General features: G+C 46.9%; 2 long non-coding RNA genes across 2 annotated transcripts in view; both read left to right on the forward strand.

Annotated features, from left to right (window-relative positions):
- The first annotated feature begins 1,652 nt into the window (after positions 1-1,652).
- LOC308584227 overlaps positions 1,653-15,261 on the forward strand; it is a 31,224-nt gene continuing 17,615 nt past the window's right edge. The window contains exon 1 of the long non-coding RNA XR_014006671.1: positions 1,653-1,893. This is a non-coding gene — a long non-coding RNA (uncharacterized lncRNA). The remainder of the gene's footprint in view (positions 1,894-15,261) is intronic.
- Positions 5,817-7,716, forward strand: LOC308584237. Its single transcript, XR_014006686.1, has 3 exons — positions 5,817-5,924; positions 6,538-6,654; positions 7,400-7,716. It is a non-coding gene; the product is annotated as an uncharacterized lncRNA (long non-coding RNA).

The raw sequence follows: 15,261 nt of genomic DNA on the forward strand, positions 1-15,261 counted from the left end.
TAAATACCTTTTTCAGTTCATTATATATCATTTCCCAGAAAGCCTTAATCCTTGGGCACGTCCACCAAAGGTGAAAGAATGTACCTTCAGTTTCTTTGCATTTCCAACATTTGTATTGTTTAATTACTGTATTGTTTAATTAGTGTTTTTATGGAGCAGTCAAGTAATTTCGTTGTCCCCGAAGGGGGCAATGACAATAAAGATATTATTATTATTATTATTATTATTATTATTATTATTATTATTATTATTAATTATTATCGGGCAAATGATAGATTTTTGCAAGCTTGACTGGGGTCATGTACCACCTGTATATCATTGTCATAATATTCTCTCTTAAGGCATTACATGCCGTAAACTTCATACCTGTGGTCCATAACTGTTCCCAGTCAGCAAACATAATATTATGTCCAACATCTTGTGCCCATTTAATCATAGCAGATTTCACCGTTTCATCCTGAGTATTCCATTTCAACAGCAAGTTATACATTCTTGACAGATTCTTAGTTTTGGGTTCTAACAGTTCTGTTTCTAATTTTGACTTTTCCAAGGCGGTTCTCCAGTCACATCACTGGTACCCAAACCCATAAAGTGGAGTACCAGTAGCCACTGATAACCCACAAATAAGAGCTTTTCAAAACCATCTAATTTGGTGGCACTATCTGTAGGGACAAACCTAGACAGCATCTTAAAAAGCAGAAACATCACCTTGCCAACAAAGGTCCATATAGTTAAAGCTCTGGTTTTCCCAGTAGTGATGTATGGAAGTGAAAGCTGGACCATAAAGAAGGCTGATCGCCGAAGAATGGATGCTTTTGAATTATGGTGCTGGAGGAGACTTTTGAAAGTCCCATGGACTACAAGAAGATCAAGCCTCTCCATTCTGAAGGAAATCAGCCCTGAGTGCTCACTGGAAGGACAGATCCTGAAGCTGAGGCTCCAATACTTTGGCCACCTCATGAGAAGAGAAGACTCCCTGGAAAAGGCCCTGATGTTGGGAAAGATGGAGGGCACAAGGAGAAGGGGACGACAGAGGATGGGATGGTGGGACAGTGTTCTCGAAGCTACCAGCATGAGTTTGACCAAACTGTGGGAGGCAGTGGAAGACAGGAGGGCCTGGCGTGCTCTGGTTCATGGGGTCATGAAGAGCCGGACACGACTAAACGACTAAACAACAACAATCTCCTGTAGGAGCAAACTCCATTCTTTAACTGTGTGCTGTGAAGGATCTTTTTTAAATGCATTATCTGAAGAAACTTTAACTCTGCAAAGGGTATAAGGAGATCCATGCTGGATCAGACCAGAAGCCTACAAGAGTCAAATGGTAATAAGAAGGCTACCTGAAACACACATATGAGAAACAGCCATGGCCTCGCTTGTGATTGTGAGCAACCGGAGTTCAGAGACTGAAGCAGTGGAGGGAAAAGAGAGCCCTGGGGGCCAGGAGCCCTGATAGCCCTCTCCTCCAATAATGTGCTTTTCCTCTATTAACTTCATGGTAAACTCAATGCATAGCTGGGAAATTAATTCTCCCATGGCTGAGCATCAGCAACAACTCTCTCTGCTTCTCTTTCTCAGTCAGTGACACTAGCCTGGTTTGTGGTCATTCCTCCGTATGTGGTTTTGCACAAGAGCATTACTCAAATCCAGACAGCAATTCTCATCTTCTTCTGCCCCACAGGGATTGTGACATCTATGCTGTGAAAGACATTTGGCTTCCCACAAGGTTTCATCAGTCCTCCATCCACCTATAAGTAGGGGGACCTCTTCTTCCCCAGACAACTGCTCTTCCACTTGGCTTCAGGCATCTCCAGGATTCCCACCAACCTCCAGCCATGAAGATCTTCTGCCTCCTCTCTCTCGCCTTCCTCCTTCTGATGCTGGTGGCTCCAGGTATGGCCTTCTTCTCAGATACTTCTTCTCTGAGCTCCACAGCTTTTAAAACCTGCCTCTGAATACCACTTGCAGAGATTCCCAAAGGGATGGGTGGGGAATTCTCCTGACCCTCTGCCCCCTTTAGAACTTCCCAAATGGGGCATCTTGATGGCCACTGTGAGACCAGGTTGATGGACTTGATGAGTCCCCTTTGGCCTGATGCAGCAGCCAAGCTCTTGGGATCTGATTGTCATCCCAATCCTATAATATGGTATCTGATCCAAGGAAGCTGCTACTATAGAATTTGTAATGACACATTTCAGCGCATTCAGCTTTGTGGTGGGGAAGAGAGCGGGCCAGTTTCCTGGGCAAAGGGGCTTCTTTCTCCAAGGTTGCTAGTGCCTCCAAGGGAAGCCAGTGATTGCCTTGGCTCAAACCTCCTGCTGAAGGCACAGGTGGGAGGGGGAGGGGCTCACTCTCCATCCCAGCCCCCTTCCCTGCATTCATCCTGCACCAGCCTCCCCCAACCTGGTGACCTCCAGAAGTCCTGGCTAGCAGGATTGTTGAGGAACAAAGGATGGAAGGTGTAGAAGGCCAGTCCTGGGAGATGGAGCAGCCTTCTCAGGTAGATCCTCTCCTTGGTACCTGCATCTCCCTCTCTTAGTTTGCTTTTCTCTTCACTTTCCCTTACAGATTTGTCTGTAGCTCAACGTCCCACCCAGGATTGCCAGAACAACGGGGGCAGCTGCAGAAAAACCTGCAACAAGGGCGAGAAAGAGATTGGGAAGTGTTCGGGAGACAGGCGTTGCTGCAAGCGCAGCTAAGGTGAGTTATAGGCAAAACCATTCCTGTGCCTGAAAATAAGTCTGTGGCATTTCAAAGAGACACGACCCCAAAGGCTTGAGTGTTACAGCTCTGCTTCCTCCCCCTGTCTTTGACCCTTAACAGCCACAAGGTGGCGGGGCACTTGCTAGATTCTCTTTGAGGCTAAATTTACTGTTTGATGATCTTGAGAATTCCCTGATGACATTTGGAGCCACTTGACTCTAGGAACTCAGAAAACAGAACCCGAAGAACTGCGCCCAGTGTGAAATATGCTATTCGGAAGCATGGAGGGCAGCCATTGTTAACCAGGTGTTCTGGATTATCAGCCCCAGATCGTGTAAGGAGGCATTTGGGTTCGGGATAGAGAACTCTCCCAACCTCTGCAAATTCAGCAGAAGGTCACACTCTAACCAACTCTAAATAGCACCTCCCCCCACGAAATCCCAACTCTGATAGCATTAGGCTCTTTGGTCTTCAGGGGGTCCCTGGTCTCTTTTGAACACCCTCCCAAACATATTCACAGTGTTTTCTCTCTTTTTCATTTAACTGAACAGCAGATCCATCACCCTTCACCTCGGATGAAAGGAAGACCACCCCGCTTCTTCTCTGGAGATGCAGCTACCTTGACTGCACCTCTGCAGAAACCTCTTTGCTCATTGCTGCTGCTGCTGCTGAAGGCGCTTCTGGGAAGGATCCGTCACAGCCCAATCCTTTCTGCCTGTTTACTCCAGAGCAAGTCCTGCTGTGCTCAGTGAGGCTGACATCTTTGTAAATGGGTTTAGGATTGGATTCACCTGCTTATTTGCTTTAGATTTTCCTTTCAATAAATGCAAGCATTGGAAACCTCTGTGTGGGTGCCTTGTATGAAAAGGGGCGCTGGGTTGGGGTGGGGGCTCTGCCAGTTCTTCTCCATACTGTGACTTTTATTTGATTTGGGAGTAACTGACAGGTGCTTCTGTACAACAACACAGTAGAATTGGGAATTGGCCCAGTTCTGAAGGAGTTCAGGGGGGCATTTGGTGGGAGTGGAGGGAAGCAATGCTAGACCTATCCGCTTTCAGGTCAAAATGGAGCAAACCTGCAATTATCATCATAGAATCCAACAATTATAGAGTTGGAAGGGACCCTGAGGGTCAACTAGTCCAAGTTAAAGAATCCCTGACAGATGGCCGTCCAATCTCTGCTTAAAATTCTCCAGTACAGGAAAGTCCACCAACTTCTGAGGGAGACAATTCCACTGTCAAACAACTTTTTCCATCAAAAAATCTTCCTAATGTTCAGTTGGACAAAACTCAGCACCCCTCCTCTGGCACCTCATGTGGGAAAACACTGCCCTAACCCCATCTCTGCCCCAGGAACCACCAAAATATGATCTGGAGAGTCATTCCAAACTTTAGTGCAGGTTTTGAGGTGCCTGGGGGGAGTCTTCAGGAGAGAGGAGGGAAATGTCCTATACCAAGCAGAAATCTCTTGCCTGAACAGGACAGCAGCCTTGGAAACAACCCAATCATTCCAGCACCTAACTGTCCCATTGCCCTTCCAAGCCCTCAATCAGACTCCATATCCATTTTTCCAAAGAAAGGGCAGGTTTAACTCTCTTTTTCCGAATGGTCTGAATGTGTGTGTTGTGCTGTTTGCATTTTACTTGTGGTGCTGAAGCAACACTTTGTTTTGATATTGTTTGCAATGGCAGACATTGGTATGAAATTGTGTGCACTGTTGTGAATTTATGTGTCCATGGGAGAGAGATGGGGGCTCAAAAGTCAGGGTTACATTCTCACATTATTCTGGGGGAGGAGTATTAGTGCCGGTCGTGAGCTGTTGGTCTGTGCTGTGTACTGTCCTGTGAAACTTCCATGGCATGTGAGCATCATTTCCCAAGAGACTGAAGCGCAAAGTGCAGCAGGCAAGGTGGGGAGCCTGTGGCCTCACCGTTGAGTTTTGTTTCCTCACCATGTCTGGCTCCAAGTCAGACAAATATTGCTCCATGATCATCAAATGCCTGCAGGCAGCAAAGGTGTGTGAAGTAACAGGCAACTACTTCTGAGCAACACAGTGGAATGGGGAATTGGCCCAGATCAGAAGGAGGTTGTGGGAGGGGGAGGTTTGTGAGACTTGGGGACAGCAATGCCAGGTCAAAATGGAGCAAAATGGCATTTATCACAGAATCCTGGAATTGTAGAGTTAGAAGGCTCCCTGGGTGGCTCAAAAATATGTATAAAAACATCATAACACATTGAACATCAAACTTTAAAAACTTCCCTATGCAAGAGTGGATGTTTCATAAACAGGAATTGAGCGCCTCACCTTCAAGGAAACTGAATTCTGGGCAAACACTGAAACTCCTGGATTTTCTCAATGCTCAGCAATTTGGGTGTTGCGTAACAATATTTTCAAGGAATCCTCACATGTGTTATTCCCCCCCTTTTCTCCAGCTTCATCTCTGAATATGTTTGCATGGCAAGGGATGTCTTTGGCGTTGCTGCTCCCCAATCCCATGCACTGTCTCCCAATATCACCTTCGGATCTGGGCTCATTCCCAAGTTCACTGGGCTGCATCTGGCAGTTGCTTCACCCAACTTTGCTGCCTGTGGGCATCCGATGGAGCAACACTTGTCCGTTAACTTGAAGCAAGACCAGGTGGGGAAATGGGACTTAGCCCTGTGACCACAGTTTCCCCACCTTGCCTGCTGGGTTTGAACTTCAGGCTCTTGGGAAAGGATGCTGAAGACATCTCATGGGCCCCATCTCTGTGGAGATTGCAAAAGACCAGCAACTGCTTCCATATGATACAGGCACTGCCCAGACGAACAGCTCACAACTGGCACTGATACTTCTCCCCTTCTCCAAAATTAAATTAAAAAGCCTTGCCATCACCTTTGGGTGCCCATTTTTTGAGGCTGAAGTTGGATGGGCACCGGTCAGAGATTCCTGCATTGCAGGGGTTTGACTAGATGACACTTGGGGTATCTTCCAATGCTGAAGCTCAGAACCTCATGAACCTCAGAGTGCATGAACCTCAGGGCTTGCCACATACATCTTGCAAATGACGGTTGGCAACCCAGTAGATTTCAACAGTCCTCGAGGCACCTATAATTTGTATCATCCCTCCTTCCCCAGTCCACTTGGCTTCTGGTACCTCCAGGATTCCCACCAACCTCCAGCCATGAAGATCTTCTGCCTCCTCTCTGTTGCCGTCCTCTTCTTGATGCTGCTGGCTCCAGGTAATGCCTTCTTCTCACATGCTTCTTCTCTGAGCAGCTCCACAGTGCTCAGCTTTATTCCTTTTAAACCTGACTCTGAACACCACTTGCTGTGACTCCCAAAGAGGTGGGATCTTGCCCCTATGTCCTCCTGGAGAATATCCCAAATGGGACTTTAGGTTGGACATTGTGAGAAGAGGATGAAGGACTAGATGGGCCCCCTTTGAGCAGATCCACCAGTCAGTCTCTTCTGATTACATCCTTTATAAGATCCACTGAAGCTTTCGAACTTGTAATAATGCGCTTCAGCACACTCAGCTTTGCGGTGAGTAAAAGAAAAGGCCAGTTTCCTGGGCAAGGGGGCTTCTCTCTCCCAGTTTGCCAGTGGCCGCCCAGGGAAGCCAGTGACTCTGACGCAGCCTTCCCTACCACCTTGGCTCAGACCCTGTCCTGGAGGTGCAGGGAGGCAGCAGAAGGGACTGACTCTGTGCTTCAGCCCTGCATTCTTCCTGCACCAGATTTCCCCAACCTGGTGCCCTCCGGGTGTCTAAGCCAGCAGGGCCATGGTGGAAGAAGTTGTGGAAGGTCGGTCCTGAGAGACAGAGCCTTCAAAGTCTTCTTTTTCCTCCTCCAGATTTCACCAGAGCCAAAGTTGCTGTTCCAATATGTGAACGTATCGGTGGGAAATGCATAAGATGGTGCCCAAAGCCACTTTTTATGTGTTCATCTGTCCTAATGTGTTGCCGTTAAGGTGAGTTAAATCCAATCTTAGCTGTGCCCAAAAATTAGTCTCATGACCCCAAATGCATGGCTATCATCGCTCTGTCCCTCCCTCCACCTCCCTCTCTTAACCTTCCAGCCAGTTTAAGGGGAACAATATTAATGTGTGCACAGGGGGTTGAAAACCCTTTCCTCTCACCTTGCTGTCCCCATGAAAGGTCTCTGGCCCCTCAGCCACAACTCCTCTTAGTCTCCCTTCGCTCAAAAAACAGCTCTTCCTGGTGTGAGAGGGTGGGGGCTCAGTCACTGACCCTCCTCAAATAGCAAAGGCAACCTGTGTGAAACGTCCCTGTGAAGGTGGTTATTGAATCATAGAATTGTAGAGTTGGAAGAGAAATTCCTATGGCTGGAAGGGAAAGGGTTAAATGAACACCAGCGCACAAACAATGATCTTCTCAAATGTGTCCTCTCCTGGGGTTGCTGTTCGCATAAAGAAGAAGAAGGAAAAGAACCACATTAGGAAAAAAGTGTGTATGGCAGCCAAGCCCCACTCAGACCCCCCCCCAGTGCATACATGAAATACTCAGAGGTCTTTCCTACAATCATAAAATAGAAATGTAGTGTTGGGAGGCACCAAGGGGTCATCTAGTCCAACCCTCTGTGTGCAGTTTGAACTCTGACAACAGCAGCTCTTCCGCCTCCCAGTTGGAGTCACTATTCTGGGTTTTCAAAACCACCACCAACACCCATTTTAACAGTGTTTCCTCCTCTCACAGTCGGGTAACTCTGCAGATCTCCGGCGCAAGACCTCTGGTGAAAGGAAGACCACCCTGCTCTCCTCTGATGTGCAGCTGCCTCGACTGCACCCCCATCTCTGCTGGGGAAGAAACCGCTTTGCATGATGCTGCTGAAAGTGATGCTGGGAAGGAGTCAAGTGGGAGCCATCCTGTCTGCCTGCCTACTCATGAGTAAGCCCCACTGTGAACAGGGAGGCCTGTCTCTTTAGTAAGTGGCCTCGGGATTGGAGCTTGGATTTGGTTTGCCTGCGAAAATGCTTTAGCTTTTTCTTTTTAATAAATGCAAGCATTGGAAACCTTTGTGTTGGTTCATGTTGTGAAAAGGTGTGCTGGGTTGAGGGGATATTTGAGCCAATGGACAAATATCAACAGGGAGCCACCACAGAAAAGTCCTCTTCTCGCATTGCCACCCTCCAAACCTCTTGCAAAGGAGGCACATGAAGAAGGGCTTCTGATGATCATCTCAGGGTCCAGGTCAGCTCATACGGAGAGGCCGTCCTTGAGATATTTTGGTCCTGAGCCCATGAGGTGTGTGAGAGCTGAGTTGGAAGCAGCCCAGAAGCTGGAGACACAGATTCCTGTTTGCTGTGCAGGGGACCCAAAGCTGTGATAAACTGAGAAGGATGATTTGGAGAATGTTAATGCTGTGATCTAATCCATTTTATGCTCAAGATCTCTCTATATGTTCATTAAAAAAACATATAACCTAAATACACCAAAGTCTCTGCTCACCTTCAAGGAAACCAAACTCTGAGCAAAGACCGAACCCCCTGAGTTTTCTCAATGCTCAGCAATTTGGGTGAAGTGTAACAATATTTTCAAGGAATCCTCACATGTGTTATTTGCCCCTTTTCTCCAGCTCCATCCCTGAATCTGTTTGCATGGAAAGGGATGTCTTTGACCTTGCTGCTCCCCAATCCCATGCACTGTCCCCCAATATCACCTTCTGATCTGGGCTCATTCCCAAGTTCACTGTGCTGAATCTGGCAGTTGCTTCACCCAACTTTGCTGCCTGTGGGCGTCCGATGGAGCAGCGCTTGTCCGTTAACTTGAAGCAAGACCAGGTGGGAAAATGGGACTTAGCCCTGTGACCACAGTTTCCCCACCTTGCCTGCTGGGTTTGAACTTCAGGCTCTTGGGAAAGGATGCTGAAGGGAGAGGGTAAGGACTTGCTGAATTAAATATCTGAACTGCAATACAAAAGGGGAGGTGTGAGGAGGTCAGGAAACTAGTAAATGAAGAATAAGATATGAAATGATTGGGCTTTTTTCTCTTTTCTTCTCTTTTTGTGTTAACTGTTTTCTATTTTGTAATTTTTATGTGTTTTGTTTTTATATTTTTGTAATTCTTTTTTTTAATTATTATATTGGGGTTATTCTTTGTTTTTGCCTTTTAAGTTTAAATTTTGAAACTCTTTAATGTTTGTAAAACTTCAATAAATATTACTTTAAAAAAAAACCAAACATTAGGAATAACTGAGTTATTCCACAGTGGAACAGACCCCTTCAGAAGATGGTGGGCTCTATCCCTTGCAGGAACATTTGAAGCAGAGGTTGGATGGGCACCAGCCAGAGATTCCTGCAATGGAGAGTTTGCACTAAATGACTCTTAGGATACCTTCCAAGCTCTATGTGTTTATAATTTGTGGTCTTTGCCTGGTGCTTGGCACATGCCCCTCAGGGCTTGCCACATCCATCCTGCAAACAACAGTTGGCATCCCACAAGATTTCAACAGGCCTCCAGCCACCTATAAGTACAGGGACCTCTGCTTCCCCTGTCAACTGCTCTTCCACTTGGCTTCTGGTACCTCCAGGATTCCCAACAACCTCCAGCCATGAAGATCTTCTGCCTCCTCTCTGTGGCCGTTCTCCTCTTGATGCTGCTGGCTCCAGGTATGGCCTTCTTCTCAGATGCTTCTTCTCTGAGCTCCAGAACTCTCAGCTTTATTCACTTTAAACCTGCCTCTGAGCACCACTTGATCTGACTCCCAAAGAGGTGGGATCTTGCCCCTCTGTCCTCCTGGAGAATATCCCAAATGGGCTTCAGGTGGACCCTGGGAGAAGAGGATGCTGGACTCGATGGGCCCCCTTTGGCCAGATCCACCAGCCAGTCTCTTCTTATTAGCTCATTTATGTGATCCATGGAAGCTCTTGCTTTCAAATCTGTAATAATGCGCTTCAGTAAACTCAGCTTTGCGGTGGACAAAAGAACAGGCCAGTTTCCTGGGCAAGGGGGCTTCTCTCTCCCAGTTTGCCAGTGGCCGCCCTGGGAAGCCAGTGACTCTGACGCAGCCTTCCCTACCACCTTGACTCAGACCCTGTCCTGCAGGTGAAGGAGGTAGCAGAAGGGACTGACTCTCTGCTCCAGCCCTGCATTCTTCCTGCACCAGCTTTCCCCAACCTGTTGCCCTCTGGGTGTCCAAGCCAGCAGGGCCATTGTGGAAGAAGTTGTGGAAGGTGTAGGAGATCAGTCCTGTGAGACAGAGCCTTCAAAGTCTTCTTATTCTTCCTTCAGATTTCACCAGAGGACAACCTCCTTGCATTCAGAGATGTCGACAGCAGAATGGGAAACTGCTAGGCAGCTGCCCACCCCTAAGGCCATTATTTCCGTGCTATCGCCTATGGTGTTGCCGTAGAGGTGAGTTAAATCAAATCTTAGTTTGTCTGGAACATAAGTCAGTGGTGTCTCATGATCCCACATACATGAGACTCATCGCTCTCCCCCCCCTCCTCTCTTAATCTTTACATCCACTGTGAGGGGGAACAATATTAGTGTGCACACTGGGGGTTGTGACATCCCTGTCCTCTCCCCTTGCTGTTCCCATAAAAGGTCTCCAACCCTCTCAGCCACAACTCCCCTTAGCCTCCCTTGGCTGAAAGAACAGCTCTTCCTAGTGTGAGAGGGTGGGGGCTCAGTCACTGACCCTCCTCAAATAGCAAAGGCAACCTGTGTGAAACGTCCCTGTGAAGGTGGTTATTGAATCACAGAATTGTAGAGTTGGAAGGGAAAGAGTTCAATGCACACCAACACAATGATCTCCTCAAAAGTATCCACTCCTGGGGTTGCTGTTCACATAAAGAGGAAGAAGGATAAAGAACCTCATTAGAAAAAAAGTGTGTGTGGCAGCCAAGCCCCACTCAGACCCCCCCCCAGTGCATACATTAAATGCTCAGAGGTCTCTCTTACATACATAGAATAGAAATATAGTGCTGGGAGGGACCTAAGGGGTCATCTAGTCCAACCCTCTGCAAAACAGACCCTCTGTGTGCAATTTGAACTCTGAGAACAGGAGCTCTTCTGCCTCCCAGTTGGAGTCACTGGTCTGGGTTTTCAGAACCACCACCAACACCTGTTTTAACAGTGTTTTCTCCTCTCACAGGTGAGTAACTCTGCAGATCTCCGGTGCAAGACCTGTGGTGAAAGGAAGACCACCCTGCTCTCCTCTGATGTGCAGCTGCCTCGACTGCACCCCCATCTCTGCTTGATGCCATCCTGTCTGCCTGTCTACTCATGAGTAAGCCCCATTGTTTCCATTGGGATCTAACTCCTGAGTAAGTGGCCTCGGGATGGGAGCTTGGTTTTGGTTTGCGTGCAAAAATGCTTTAGCTTTTTCTTTTTAATAAATGCAAGCATTGGAAACCTTTGTGTTGGTTCATGTTGTGAAAAAGGTGTGCTGGGTTGAGGGGATATTTGAGACAATGGACAAATATCAACATTTCTACCCTCCAAACCTTTTGCGGAGGAGGCACATGAAGAAGGGCTTCTGATGATCATCTCAAGGTCCAGGTCAGCTCATACGGAGAGGCCGTCCTTGAGATATTTTGGTCCTGAGCCCATGAAGTGTGTGAGAGCTGAGTTGGAAGCAGCCCGGAAGCTGGAGACACAGATTCCTGTTTGCTGTGCAGAGGACCCAAAGCTGTGATAAACTGAGAAGGATGATTTGGGGGATGTTAATGCTGTGATCCCATCCATTTTATGCTCAAGTTCTCTATATATGTTCATTAAAAAAAAATCACCTAAATACACCAAAGTCTCAGCTCACCTTCACGGAAACCAAACTCTGGGCAAACACTGAAGCCCCGCTGGGTTTTCTCCTTCCTCAGAAATTTGGGTGAAGTGTAACAATATTTTCAAGGAATCCTGACATGTGTTATTTGCCCATTTTCTCCAGCTCCATCCCTGAATCTGTTTACATGGAAAGGGATGTCTTTGGCATTGCTGCTCCCCACTCCCACCCCCTGTCCCCCAATATCACCTTCTGATCTGTGCTAATTCCCAAGTTCACTTTGCTGAATCTGGCAGTTGCTTCAGCCAACTTTGCTGCCTGTGGGCATCCGATGGAGCAACGCTTGTCCGTTAACTTGAAGCAAGACCAGGTGGGGAAATGGGACTTAGCTGTGTGGCCAAAGTTTCTCCACCTTCCTTGCTGGGTTTGAACTTCAGGCTCTTGGGAAAGGATGCTGGAGACATCTCCTGGGGCCCATCTCTGTGGAGATTGCAAAAGACCAGCAACTGCCTGCTAAATGTTACAGGCACAGCCCACACCAGCAGCTCACGACTGGCACTGATACTTCTCCCCCTTCACCAAATTTAAATATAAAAGCCTTGCCCTCACATTTGGGTGCCCACTTTTTGTACTTCCCCCCATATATTCACAATAACGCACAGAAGTTTAAACCAGTGTCAACCAGAAATATTAAAATGAAGCATCAAGCAACACAAATACCATAAAAGCAGCACAACACAAACACCCAAAGAGAGAGCAGTGCTCAAACAGTGTCCTGAAAAAGATGAAGATACGAGTTGCCTTTAAGTGATATTTTGGGGTTGCCACCAGCATTGACCAGAAAAGGGCAGCAGTGGCAGCTGGAAGACAAATTCAATGGGGAGAATCAGTAGCCAATGTGGTGTCCTTCACCAGATGCTGTTGACACACAACACCCATCTCACCCCCCTTTCTCTTCCTGCTGCTTTCCCAAATGTGAAGCCATTTAAAGTTAGCGCACCTCTCCACAAAGGTGGGAATTTGGGACTCATCATGAGAAAGTGAGAAGCCAAGGGGGCTTAAGGGTTTCTGTGAAAGTCCCAGAATTTTGGGGGCAGTTGTAAACAATGTCTTTGGAAATGTGATGAAGAGACAGGAGGGCAAGAACACATAACGATAGTAATAGTAGCATGATTTGGGGGGATGTTCAGGGATGCAGGAGAAGATATATTGTTTGATTATAGCCTTTCCAACTTGTGTTAACAAGTTCACAATTTAGCAGAGTAACATTCCCCCTTTTAAACTCACAGTGGATGCCTTTGCTCAGGTTCGCTAAAGCCTCTAGAATAACTTCTAGTATTTTCCCCTTATTCCCTCATAAAAGATAAGACACGGCACAGTCTTCTATAAAAGTATAAAAAGAGTTTACTCACTCACATTCTGTTCACAATCGGATCCCAGAAGGCAGACTTAGCTTAGAAAAGTAACATACACCTGGAAACTATCTCATAAGGAGACAGTCCCTTTGTCCTCTCTTGGTTGGAATCCAAGAGAGCGTCTTTGGCTAAGCAGATGTTGCTTCTTGGATGCATGTAGTCACAGATAGAGAGATGGCTGCCCTGCCCAGTGCTTTTGTTGTTACCTGCACAGGTGAGGCCACACCCACCTCTAGTCACATGCAGAGGAAGTCTGTCCCAGCCCAGAAGGAAACAGGAAGTTTACCTGCTGGCTGGACAAACATTCCTCCCCATGTGTAAACATGTTCACTCTAGGAATGTTGTACTTGACTGCTCTTGTGTTTCAAATACCACATGATTGAGGGAACTGGGGAGATTGAGAGGAAAAATGAGAGCCATCTTCCAATATCTCAAAGGCTGCCACATAGAGAATGGAGCAAGCTTGACTTTCTCCTGCTCCAGAGGGGAGGATCCCAACCAATGGATTCAAAACATTAGGAATAACTGAGTTATTCCACAGTGGAACATACCCCTTCAGAAGATGGTGGGCTCTCTCCCTTGCAGGAACATTTGAAGCAGAGGTTGGATGGGCACCAGTCAGAGATTCCTGCAATGGAGGGTTTGCACTAAATGACTCTTGGGATACCTTCCAAGCTCTATGTGTTTATAATTTGTGGTCTTTGCCTGGTGCTTGGCACGTGCCCCTCAGGGCTTGCCACATCCATCCTGCAAACAACAGTTGGCATCCCACAAGATTTCAACAGGCCTCCAGCCACCTATAAGTACAGGGACCTCTGCTTCCCCATGCAATTTCTCTTCCACTTGGCTTCTGGTACCTCCAGGATTCCGAACAACCTCCAGCCATGAAGATCTTCTGCCTCCTCTCTGTGGCCGTTCTCCTCTTGATGCTGCTGGCTCCAGGTATGGCCTTCTTCTCAGATGCTTCTTCTCTGAGCTCCAGAACTTTATTCACTTTAAACCTGCCTCTGAACACCACTTGATCTGACTTCCAAAGAGGTGGGATCTTGCCCCTCTGTCCTCCTGGAGAATATCCCAAATGGGGCTTCAGGTAGACCCTGGGAGAAGAGGATGCTGGACTGGATCTGGCCCCCTTTGGCCAGATCCACCAGCCACTCTCTTCTTATTAGCTCATTTATGTGATCCCCTGAAGCTCTTGCTTTCAAATCTGTTATAATGCGCTTCAGTAAACTCAGCTTTGCAGTGGACAAAAGGACGGGCCAGTTTCCTGGGCAAGGGGGCTTCTCTCTCCCAGTTTGCCAGTGGTTGCTCAGGGAAGCCAGTGACTCTGACGCAGCCTTCCCTCTGTCCAAGGCAGCAGGGCTATGGTGGAAGAAGTTGTGGAAGGTGTAGAAGGTCAGTCCTGAGAGACAGAGCTTTCACAGTCTTCTTTTTCCTACTCCAGATTTCACCAGAGGCCAACTTATTTGCTTTCGGAGATGTCAACAGCAGAATGGGATAGTGCAAATTCTTAGGTGCCGGCTGCCCCAAAGGCCACGCTTTCGGTGTGGTCTCTGGACGTGTTGCCGTTAAGGTGAGTTAAATCAAATCTTAGTTTTCCTCGAAAATTTGTCAGTGGTGTATCATGACCCCAAATGCATGGAAATGGAAATGGCGGAAATGACTGGCAGAATCCAAGACCAGGGAGAAGAGCTGGTGGAAGAAGATTTGAGGAAATTTAAAATTTATTTACAGAAACACTGTAAAATTTTTGAATGTTGATGATCTTGAAATGAATTGAAGGGGTTCTAGCAACAAGGTAAAATGTAAGATGGGACTGACAATAGATAAACTAATTGGATATGAATTTGCTGAACTAATTTTTAAAAAGGGATACAAAAAAGGGAGGCGTGAGGAAGTCAGGAAAATAAGTTAACTAAAGATGAGAAATTAAAAAAGAGGGAGTTGTCTTTTATCTTTATGTGTTCTTCTTTTTTCTTCTTTTTTGTGCTTAATGTTTGTACTTTTGTATTTTGACTTTGTATTTTTCTGCTTTTGTATTTTTTCTGAATTTTCTCACTGATAAATTTAATAAAATATTAATAAAAATACCCCCAAAAACCCCAAATGCATGTGACTCATCTCTCTGTCCCCCCCCCACTCCACTTAATCTTTACAAGCACTGTGAGTTGGAACAATATTAGTGTGCACACTGGGGGTTGTGACAACCCTGTCATCTCCCTTTGCTGCCCCCATGAAAGCTCACTGGCCCCTCAGCCACAACTCCCCTTAGCCTCCCTTGGCTCAAAGAACAGCTCTTCCTGGTGTGAGAGGGTGGGGGCTCAGTCACTGACCCTCCTCAAATAGCAAAGGCAACCTGTGTGAAACATCCCTGTGAAGGTGGTTATTGAATCACAGAACTGTTGAGTTGGAAGGGAAAG

Source organism: Podarcis bocagei (assembly GCF_964188305.1).
Source record: "Podarcis bocagei genome assembly, chromosome: 3".
Lineage (NCBI taxonomy): Eukaryota > Metazoa > Chordata > Lepidosauria > Squamata > Lacertidae > Podarcis > Podarcis bocagei.